We start from the raw sequence: 8,936 nt of genomic DNA, 5'->3' as shown, positions 1-8,936 counted from the left end.
TGTTTAAATCAATAAGCTGTAGTGTTTCAATATCATATGTAACACACACAATATCAGAATTGAAAGCTCTTTACCTGAATATATTTTTGTGGCCGGTCCTCTACATGACTTTCCAGACAACTGGAATTTGAGGCAGATTCTATGACAGTGGTGCCCTTGTTTCAATTGGCATGCCTTCTAATCATATCACGTGCAACTGTGTCATGCTACAGGTAAAACAATTTTATTAGTAAACTCTAAAAAAGGTTTCATTGTGATAATAAATACAATGTGTGGATATGTCACTTAAGTATGTGATTTCCTCGGTTCTGTCTTTCCAGAGCAGAGATTTGAAACACAGCGGACGAGTGTTACAGCTCGCTTACAGCTCAGAGTTTTATTCAGCCAGCAAAGGAAAGTACACCCTCGAGGTGTGAGAGCAGGCCAATCCCAAAGGGGAGGCCTCGATCCATCTTGGTTTCCTTTTTTTATACATCTGTCTCTTGCCCCTGAGCCTGCCCCATGGAAATTGGGTGAGCCAGGGGGGCTATTTTTTTCACCTGAGATCCTTACTCCGGTCCTCAGATTTTCTTTTGTTCCACTTTCGCATGCTTTTTCCTTTCTTTGTCTTTTAGCCACCACCATTTTGGACTCCTTTTTCCTATTCTTCCTATTCTAACTAATATTCCCACCTCAAGAGATAGGAGGCCCATTTCTTTGGGAATATAGACGTCAAGCTCTCTCTGGCTACTTCCAGCTAAGTTGGGATAGCGAGGGGCACTGGACCTCCCCCTCTTGCTAGTCTGAAGCCTCAGAGTCCTTACAGTGGTGTTCATCTAAGAGTAAGTGATATTTTCCGTGGTTGGGTGTAATTTTATATACTCTTGTTGAACTGGCATTGCATGTTGAGACAAAATGGCTTCATCAATAATACACGGAGCAATCATAGGCAGCATCAATATGGTGATAACAGGGATTAGTAGGGGCATTAGCCAACTCCAAATTCCCCATCGCCAGAAGAGCCCCCAAAGAGAGATTGTAGCCACCTCGAGAACTCTGCAGCTCGTTCTTTGAGATCCTGTAGGATCTGAATGTTTTTCTTCAGGACTGTGAGACTTTCTTTAACTTGGCTGGAGATATTTACCCAGAAACAACACATCTCATTCAAGATGGTTCAAGTTCCTCCTTGTTCAGGGATCAGGAGATCTATCTCCTGTCTATTTTGGAGTACAACCCCTGCCAAGCAGTATTGGCTGTTTAAATCTATCCTGAGAAGTCGTATCCCCAGAAACTTAATTTTGGGGCTTATGATTAGAATGGCACGCATTCGTAGTCCTGAATAGGCATCTGAGATCTCCCACTCCTGTTTTGCCCCCTAGTTCCTTCATCCTACCGAGTTTTGCATGGGTCTATGTATTCTTTTCCACCGATCAGGTACTCCTGTCCACTCTCAGCTGGTGTTCTGCATGCACTTCTATGTCTGAAGGTGTACTGGTGATATATATGTGGAGAGAGATGTACTCCATGTCCACCTCTCCTCCACCATGTTGTTCTCTCCTCTCTCAGGATATTTTAAATAACATTTTTAAATGGTATTTCCAAGCCAAGGAAACATGCCTTTGCATTTAGTTTATTGACTATTCTTAATGGTGTGTTTTCATCGGATTGGGCTGGGCTTATCAGGAATTCTATAATTGGTCTTTGATTTGTCAGTGCTTGTTCAAACTAACTTTCAAAAAACAGTTAAGAATACTGGGATACAAATTAGACCATGAGCAGCTCCAAATACCATCACAAAAAACAATCTTAAAAAATGTCCTGAAGATGTATGCTTTAGCTGCAGACAGGACACACACACCTATTATTGTTGAAAATGCACTTTGTAACACAGGGTAGCCTAGCAGATACAATGCCTCAATGGTTTTTCAGTTTACTGAGGGCTCTGAACTCAAAACGAACGCACAGGAAATGTGAGTATAAAAGTCAAAAGAAAACCCTATACAAATGACAAAATTAATCATGGCTATGGAATCAAGATTGACTTTCCAGAAGGCCATAAAACCCAAGGGGCGCATAATCACAGAAGCAATAGCAAAAGTTGCCCACAAAGAACACAGGGGATGAGGAATTAACAATAAGGAAACAATGAACATAGCTATTGATGCAACAGTCACATTTGAACAGTGTTTTCTCATATTGCAGAATACTGATCAAAATATATGAAAGCCTGGTTGTATACCATTAGGGGAACTTCACACTTCTCGGCCATGTCTCGGAACTGGTGTAACATCAGTTTCTTATTGCTTGAAGAAGACATACTCATGGTTTGAATGAAGGCCTGGGAACAAATGTTTACCTGTGATGATGTAATATTAATGTTATACACATTCCATTTAAAGTGGAAATTCCATTTAAAAAGTGCATTTATTGCTCAGAAAAGCTGTCACCATTTTTATCTTGATGGAGGCTTTCCATATATTTTATATATTCTCATAACCAAAATTCTGTAAGATTTTTCTCTACATACTCACTGTTTTCAAAATGTGCCAGACATTTTTCCAATTTTTGCCTAGTATTTTTATCCCAATAGTCAAGGGTCTCAGTAATGATAAACATAACCCTGGGACCATAACTTGAAAAATATTCTTCTACATTACAATACTGTGTGGTGTAGGAGTCATCATTTGCCAAATTTCGGAAGTCTAAACCTTCCTGCACTCAGAAACACCCATATATACTACTTATGATGTATGAAGTATAGGAGCACTACAAAAAACCTGGACTCGGTGCTTGTGAGAAAAGGACTAAAATATTCTCTAAAGAATAGATTCACTGGATTCCATATGTAAAATAGATAGCCAACGGAAATTTGCTGTATGGCTCAGGAAACTCAAACAGGGGCCCTGAATCAACCTAGAGGAGTGAGATGGGGAGGGAGATGGGAGGGAGTTTCAAAAGGGAGGTGACATTTGTATACCTATGGCTGATTCATGTTGAGGTTTGACTGAAAACAAAATTATGTAAAGCAATTACCCTTCAATAAAAAATAAATTGAAAAAAGAATAGATTCACTGGATGGAGATCAGCTTTATGTTCAGCTTGGAGAAAATTACCTGGGAGGCAAAAGGACTTTTTTAATGAGGAACATTTTTGGTCAGGAGTTTCCTGCTTCTTCAGCCAGCGTAGACAGACTACTTCTCTTTTACCATCCATGGCCATAAACACTCCAAAACACATGATGTTATGAAAATAACAAAAGAGCAGGGTTGTTCCTATATAAATGTAAAAGTATTGTACAGACCTGAAAGAGGTCAGGTTCTCTTTATTATTATGAAAGAGGTCCTAATTCCTGTATAGAAGGCCAGGACATTGGTGATGGTGGTGATTGTAATGGATACTGCCACTTTTGAATAGACATCGGACATCCGCTCACTTATGCTATCCATGAGGCTGGTCTTCTGCCAGGTAGAAATCATGATAAACATGTCTTCAACTCCAACACTGTTACAGAAAGAAAGAGTCTCTGCATTGTTTAAACTTCCATTTAAAATTAACAAGATGAATTCAAACGGTTTTCTTTGCCTGTCTCTCAAGGTCTCACTGATCTTGCGGTATGCTTGTGTGAATGAATGACATGTCCTGTGCAAAGCAAGTGATGAGCCCTGCACTGGGGTTTTGTGGTGCGTTATAATGACTGAAGGCAGACCCCAAAATGGAAGCCTTGTCGGGGTTTATATACCGACATCCCAATGCCAAGAGACACCCACCATCCCTGTGAGGGGAAGGGCCAGAAATGGGTGAAGTGTGTGGACCGAATTTTCCTTTCTTGGTCAGCTTTTCCTGGTCTCTTTGACCATTCCATAATTGTGTGGGGAATTAGAACTACTAACCTAACCTGTCAGATCATAGACTTTCAAGGGACTTGTGATCCATGCCGTTACTCTGTACTTTTACTTAGACCTCAAACTATATGGATGAAAGCGCCTAGCCTTGCTAGGAGCTGAAAGTTACCAGAGCACGTTTGGGAGCAAGGTGGAGCTCTAGCTCCAGGAACATCTCTCAGGCTAGAGGTCATTCTCTTGGCTGGCTGCCTCAGGGTCCAGAGTCCTAAAAGTAAGTCTTTGTCATGTCTGTGCCTCTGATCTATGTGGGTAGAAGCATTGCTGCTGATCATGAGGTTTTTGAAGACACAGATCGGAAACTGCAGGATCTGGTCAACTTGGAAGTGCAGTGGGCTTCCTTTGGTAGTGCTAGCTCTCAGCAGACCAGAGAAAGCTTTCCAATGGCTTGTGTCTCAACTCCCTAGATATTCCTTTTGTGGAATCTCTGGGAATGAACTGGAAGGATTGGCCCTAGTAAGTTTAGCACAGAAATCACTTTTTCCTCGCTGGCTGACCCTCCAGTCTCTCTTTTGCTATCACATATACTGGTGTGGCAACACTCAAAAGAGACATCTTGGATTTTCTTGTTCGTCTCTTTATAACCCAAAGCTTCTACTGTGTTCAGGACTGTACTCGGGAATGTGCACACACACATGGAACATGGATGCTTCCCCTAGAAGACGAGCTTGGGAAACACTCCAGGAAAGCTACTCTGCTCCACCCCAGGTGGCATCAGAGGAGAAGAGAAAATCAGACAAAGGTCTTCATGGTGAGGAACTGGACATCAGTCTGGGATGCCATCAGGTCTACCCCTGGTGCATCTCCACCCCACTCTGGTGGTGGAACCAGAAGGGACGGATAAGTCACCTTTGTCAGTAAGGGACAGACTAAGTCCAAGCAGGGAAGGAAAGCTTTGGTGGAACGTCTGTCTACACCCCCATCTAGAGCAGGGAGGGACACCTCCGGTGGAAAGAAGCCACGGCTGTGGATGCTGCTTTTTTCTATCTTACAGATGGGAGCTTCCCTGGTGGCTCAGAGGGTAAAGCATCTTCCTGCAATGCGGGAGACCTGAGTTCGATCGCTGCGTTGGGAAGATCCCCTGGAGAAGGAAATGGCAACTGACTCCAGTATTCTTGCCTGGAGAATCCCATGGACGGAGGAGGCTGGTAGGCTACAGTCCACAGGGTCGCAAAGAGTCGGACACAACTGAGCGACTTCACTTTCACAGATGGGAGCTAGCAGATCCAGAACCACCTCTTTAAAATGTATTTTTTAAAGCGGGGACAATTTTGATTCCCAGAGTTTAAAAAAGACATGCCTGATCTTTGTCTTTGATACCAAATGGCCATAGTAGCCTTTGGAAGATGGGGAACACTGTCGGCTGAAGGGTCTCAATTATAATACTGTTTCACAATTAGATCAGTTCTGTAGAAAACAAGAGAAATGGGTAGAACTGCCATATGTGTTGCTCTTTATCTGTCTGCAAGACATGCAAGATTTATGTCCTAAGGGTGCAGATTTGGCTGTGAAACCTTCAGCAGCCTCCTCTTCTCTTACTTTGCCCCTGTATCTAGGGCTCCCAACTAAACAGGCTGACTCAGGGCACCCTTCCAGAAGGGGTTGCCTCAGTCTCAGTAGAAACTCAAACAGTCCCAATTCATAAAAGCCTTTAGAGGACTAACTTTATGACCTTACTTGGAGAGATGTAACGTATGTCTTGGGACAGATGCTGACTCCTGACTCGAGAACTCGAGTTTTGGGAGAAGCTACTACTTTTGAAGATGAATGGCTTGAGGATGAGACAAGGGGAAAGAGAAAGCACAAAATAGCTCTCCTCCTTCCTGGGAGCCAAGCACTTCCCATGAAGAGCCAGACTGTGACTATAGCATGCCTAAACGAAGGTGGGATCAGAACTACTTTTCCAGGTGTATTCTTGAAGGATTCATGCCAGTGCACACTAAGACTTTACACTATGCTAAGTTGGCTGACACAGAACAGGGAGAGAAAAAATCTCCTGAAAAATTCCTAGATAGACTACAAGAGGCTCTCCACAAGTTTACTGACTTTGATCCCAAAAATACAGAGGAAGGAATAATCTGAAAAATAGATTTCTCACTCAGTCAGCTCCAGATATCTGCCATAAGTTATGAAAACAGGCGTTTGGACCAAATCAGCCTTTAAAAACCTGTTAAAGCTGGCTCAGATGGTATATCATAGTAAAGAATACAAGGAGGAAAGTAGGAGGAAAAAAACTGACAAAAGAATGAAGCCCCAACAATGGCTGTTAGATCAACTCTGAAACAGACTGAGGAAAAGTGCCCAGAGTAACCTAGGTGAAAAGGGGGGGACTTGTTATTACGGTGGAAATAGAGGCATCTCTAGCTGGATTTGCCCTCAGGCATCTAAGCTGCGCCCGGCTCCATGTCCGGTCTATAAAATGACCACACCTGAGGAGAGGCCGCCCTCTGAGACATAGGCCCCAGGGGTTGGATTCTCAAGGCATTCGGGACTGAAAGTGCCTGGGGGTCCCCATACAAGCTCCCATTCTAATTACACCTGTGGAACCCTGGGGATTAATAACTGTGGGGGGCCAATTGATCGATTTTCTTTTGGACACTGGGGCAACTTTCTCTGTGCTCACTAAAGCCCCTGGTCTGCTTTCCTCCTGATCCACTACTCTGATGGGACTGTCAGGATGAGCCAAACGCTATTATTTCAGTCATTTTTTAAGCTGCAGCTGGGTCTCCGTGCTGTTTTCTCACGAGGTTCTAATCAAGCTGGAGTTTCCCTCACCCCTTCTAAGGAGGCATATACTGAACATGGTCCAGCCTCTGTTTTCATGAATATGGAGCCTGCTCTTTTAAGTGAACAAAATGTAAATCCTAGAGTGTGGGCTGATGGAAAAACTCTGGGTTGAGCACAAAATGCTGTTCCTGTTGTTATCAAGCTCAAAACCCCGCACTTATTTTCACATCAAAAGCAGTATCCACTAAAGCCTGAGGTTAAGGAATGGGCGAAACCTTACTGTTATTGGCCCTTCAGCCGACCAGTGTTCCCCATCTTCCAATGACTTCTCATGATGTAAGGGGATCTTAAACTCTAAGTTCAGAGCAACAATGTTCCATCTTAAAGCTAGTGTAACTCAAGGGGTGTCAAAAGTTCTAGGAATAGAATGTTACTTACACTGTCCCTGGAGACCCCCATCTTCAGGAAAGGTTGAAAAGGCTAATGCCGTTATTAAAGGCCATCCATGTAAGCTAACTCAGGAAACACAAGACAGTTGGTTTAAAGTTTTACCCATGACTTTAACGAGGGCTTGAACTGCCCCTAAGAAGAAGGGACTGTCTCTATGAGACTGTTTTCATGCACAGATCTTGTCATACACCCTGAAACCTTAGAATTAACTATGTGACTCAGCTTTCAGGTTTTCAACCTTGTCAGGGAAAGGCTTCACATGGTGGGTTTCTCCACTTCAAGGAAAGGACTTTCTTCAGCTCTGTGAATACCTGCACTGACAACAAGCATATATGATATCTCGTCTTCTTCTGATGACTTCTGCTGCTGCTGCTAAGTCGCTTCAGTTGTGTCCGACTCTGTGAGACCCCATAGACGGCAGCCCACCAGGCTCCTCCATCCATGGGATTCTCCAGGCAAGAGTACTGGAGTGGGGTGCCATTGCCTTCTCTGCTGATGACTTCTAACAACCCTAAAATGGACTGATTCAACTAGGGACATAATGTGACTTCTAATTTTGATTATGATTTAACTTGGTTTAATGGGTATTTTGCCTTACATCTGTAACTGTAAAATTGGTGTTTGTTTCTAACCATCTGAAAGCTTCTAAGTTACCAATGGTTGTCCAGGCTCCTCCGAGTGCCACAGCCTCCTGCAACTGTTACTCGGGGCCCCTGGATCAGAGACCCTCAGTATGGCAGTTAGGAGAATATATTGCCTCAACAACTTAGGGACAGTGCCCTTCAACAGCAGGAAGTAGTTATGGAATGAAAACGATGGCCCTTTCCCTTGACAACAAGATCCTCCTAAAAGAAAAGGGGGGAATGAGAAAGTCAATTCCTAGGTAGGTTGATAAGAAGACCAGGGTCCCTGAGGAGGAGAAAGGGGTCTGAGGCTCCCAAGGAGAAAAGGACAAACGGTCTTTTCTACATTGCTTTGTCTTAGTGAATATAACAATGCTTCTTGCTCAAGGACATGTTTCTCCTTAACAGGAACATTCTGACTAATCCTGTCATCTTAAAATGGATATTATGGGAGTGGGTCTGGTAAGATCTTTCTATTGTTCATTCTAATCTTGTTCATTTAAGATGTATGTTGTGGGCGTGGGTCTGAAAAAAGTATATAAGGCCTTGAAAAGACTAGCTAGGGGAGCACTCTGCCTCCCCCTTCTGATGTCTATGTCAAAAGCTTTCTCTGCCCCTTTTTATACTTTAATAAAACTCTGCTACACAGAAGCTCTTGAGTGATCAAGCCTGGTCCCTGGTGGAGAAGAAGCTAAATATTCTTCTTTGGAGATCACGAATCCAACATCATTCACTGTACGCTATCATACAATTAGCCTGTTTTTGTTTTTTCCTATTCTAAATCACACTGAAATGAACATACGTCTTCTATTTTGTGAGCATCTGTCCAATAACTAGGACGAATTACCAGAAGTGGAATTGGCAGGTCAGATTCCATTTAAAATTTTTAAGTCTTTTGATTTGTTGCAAAGTTATATTTTAAACGTGTACCAATTTACAAATTTCCCTCAGCAGAATGTGTGTTTATTTGCATACAACCTTCCCCAAACCTTCAGTCTTGCTGTAATATTCATTAATCTAATAAAAAGACAAGGTGTCTCACTTTTGGTTTAACTTGCATCCCTTGATTAATGGAAAGGTCAAATATTTCTTTTTTATATTTTCAATGATTAGTGTTTTGGATTCTGTGTGTGTGTGTATGTGTGTGTGAACTGCCTGTTCATGTCCCTCGTCTGTGTTTTTCCATTTGGGGTACTAAATTTTTCTAACTCTTAAAGGTACATAAGACAAAGATTGAGATGGTTGCATGCCATCACTG

The 8,936-nt window shown here is 42.6% G+C and overlaps 1 pseudogene; it reads right to left on the bottom strand.

The window, feature by feature from the left end:
• Window positions 1-1,435: 1,435 nt before the first annotated feature.
• The window catches only part of LOC129626153 (patched domain-containing protein 3-like), a 42,822-nt pseudogene continuing 35,321 nt past the window's right edge, over window positions 1,436-8,936 (bottom strand).

The sequence above is a fragment of the Bubalus kerabau genome, chromosome 13, assembly GCF_029407905.1.
Source record: "Bubalus kerabau isolate K-KA32 ecotype Philippines breed swamp buffalo chromosome 13, PCC_UOA_SB_1v2, whole genome shotgun sequence".
NCBI classification, from domain to species: domain Eukaryota; kingdom Metazoa; phylum Chordata; class Mammalia; order Artiodactyla; family Bovidae; genus Bubalus; species Bubalus kerabau.
Note: the sequence above shows the minus strand (reverse complement) of the source record. Positions and strands in the feature narration are given on the sequence as shown.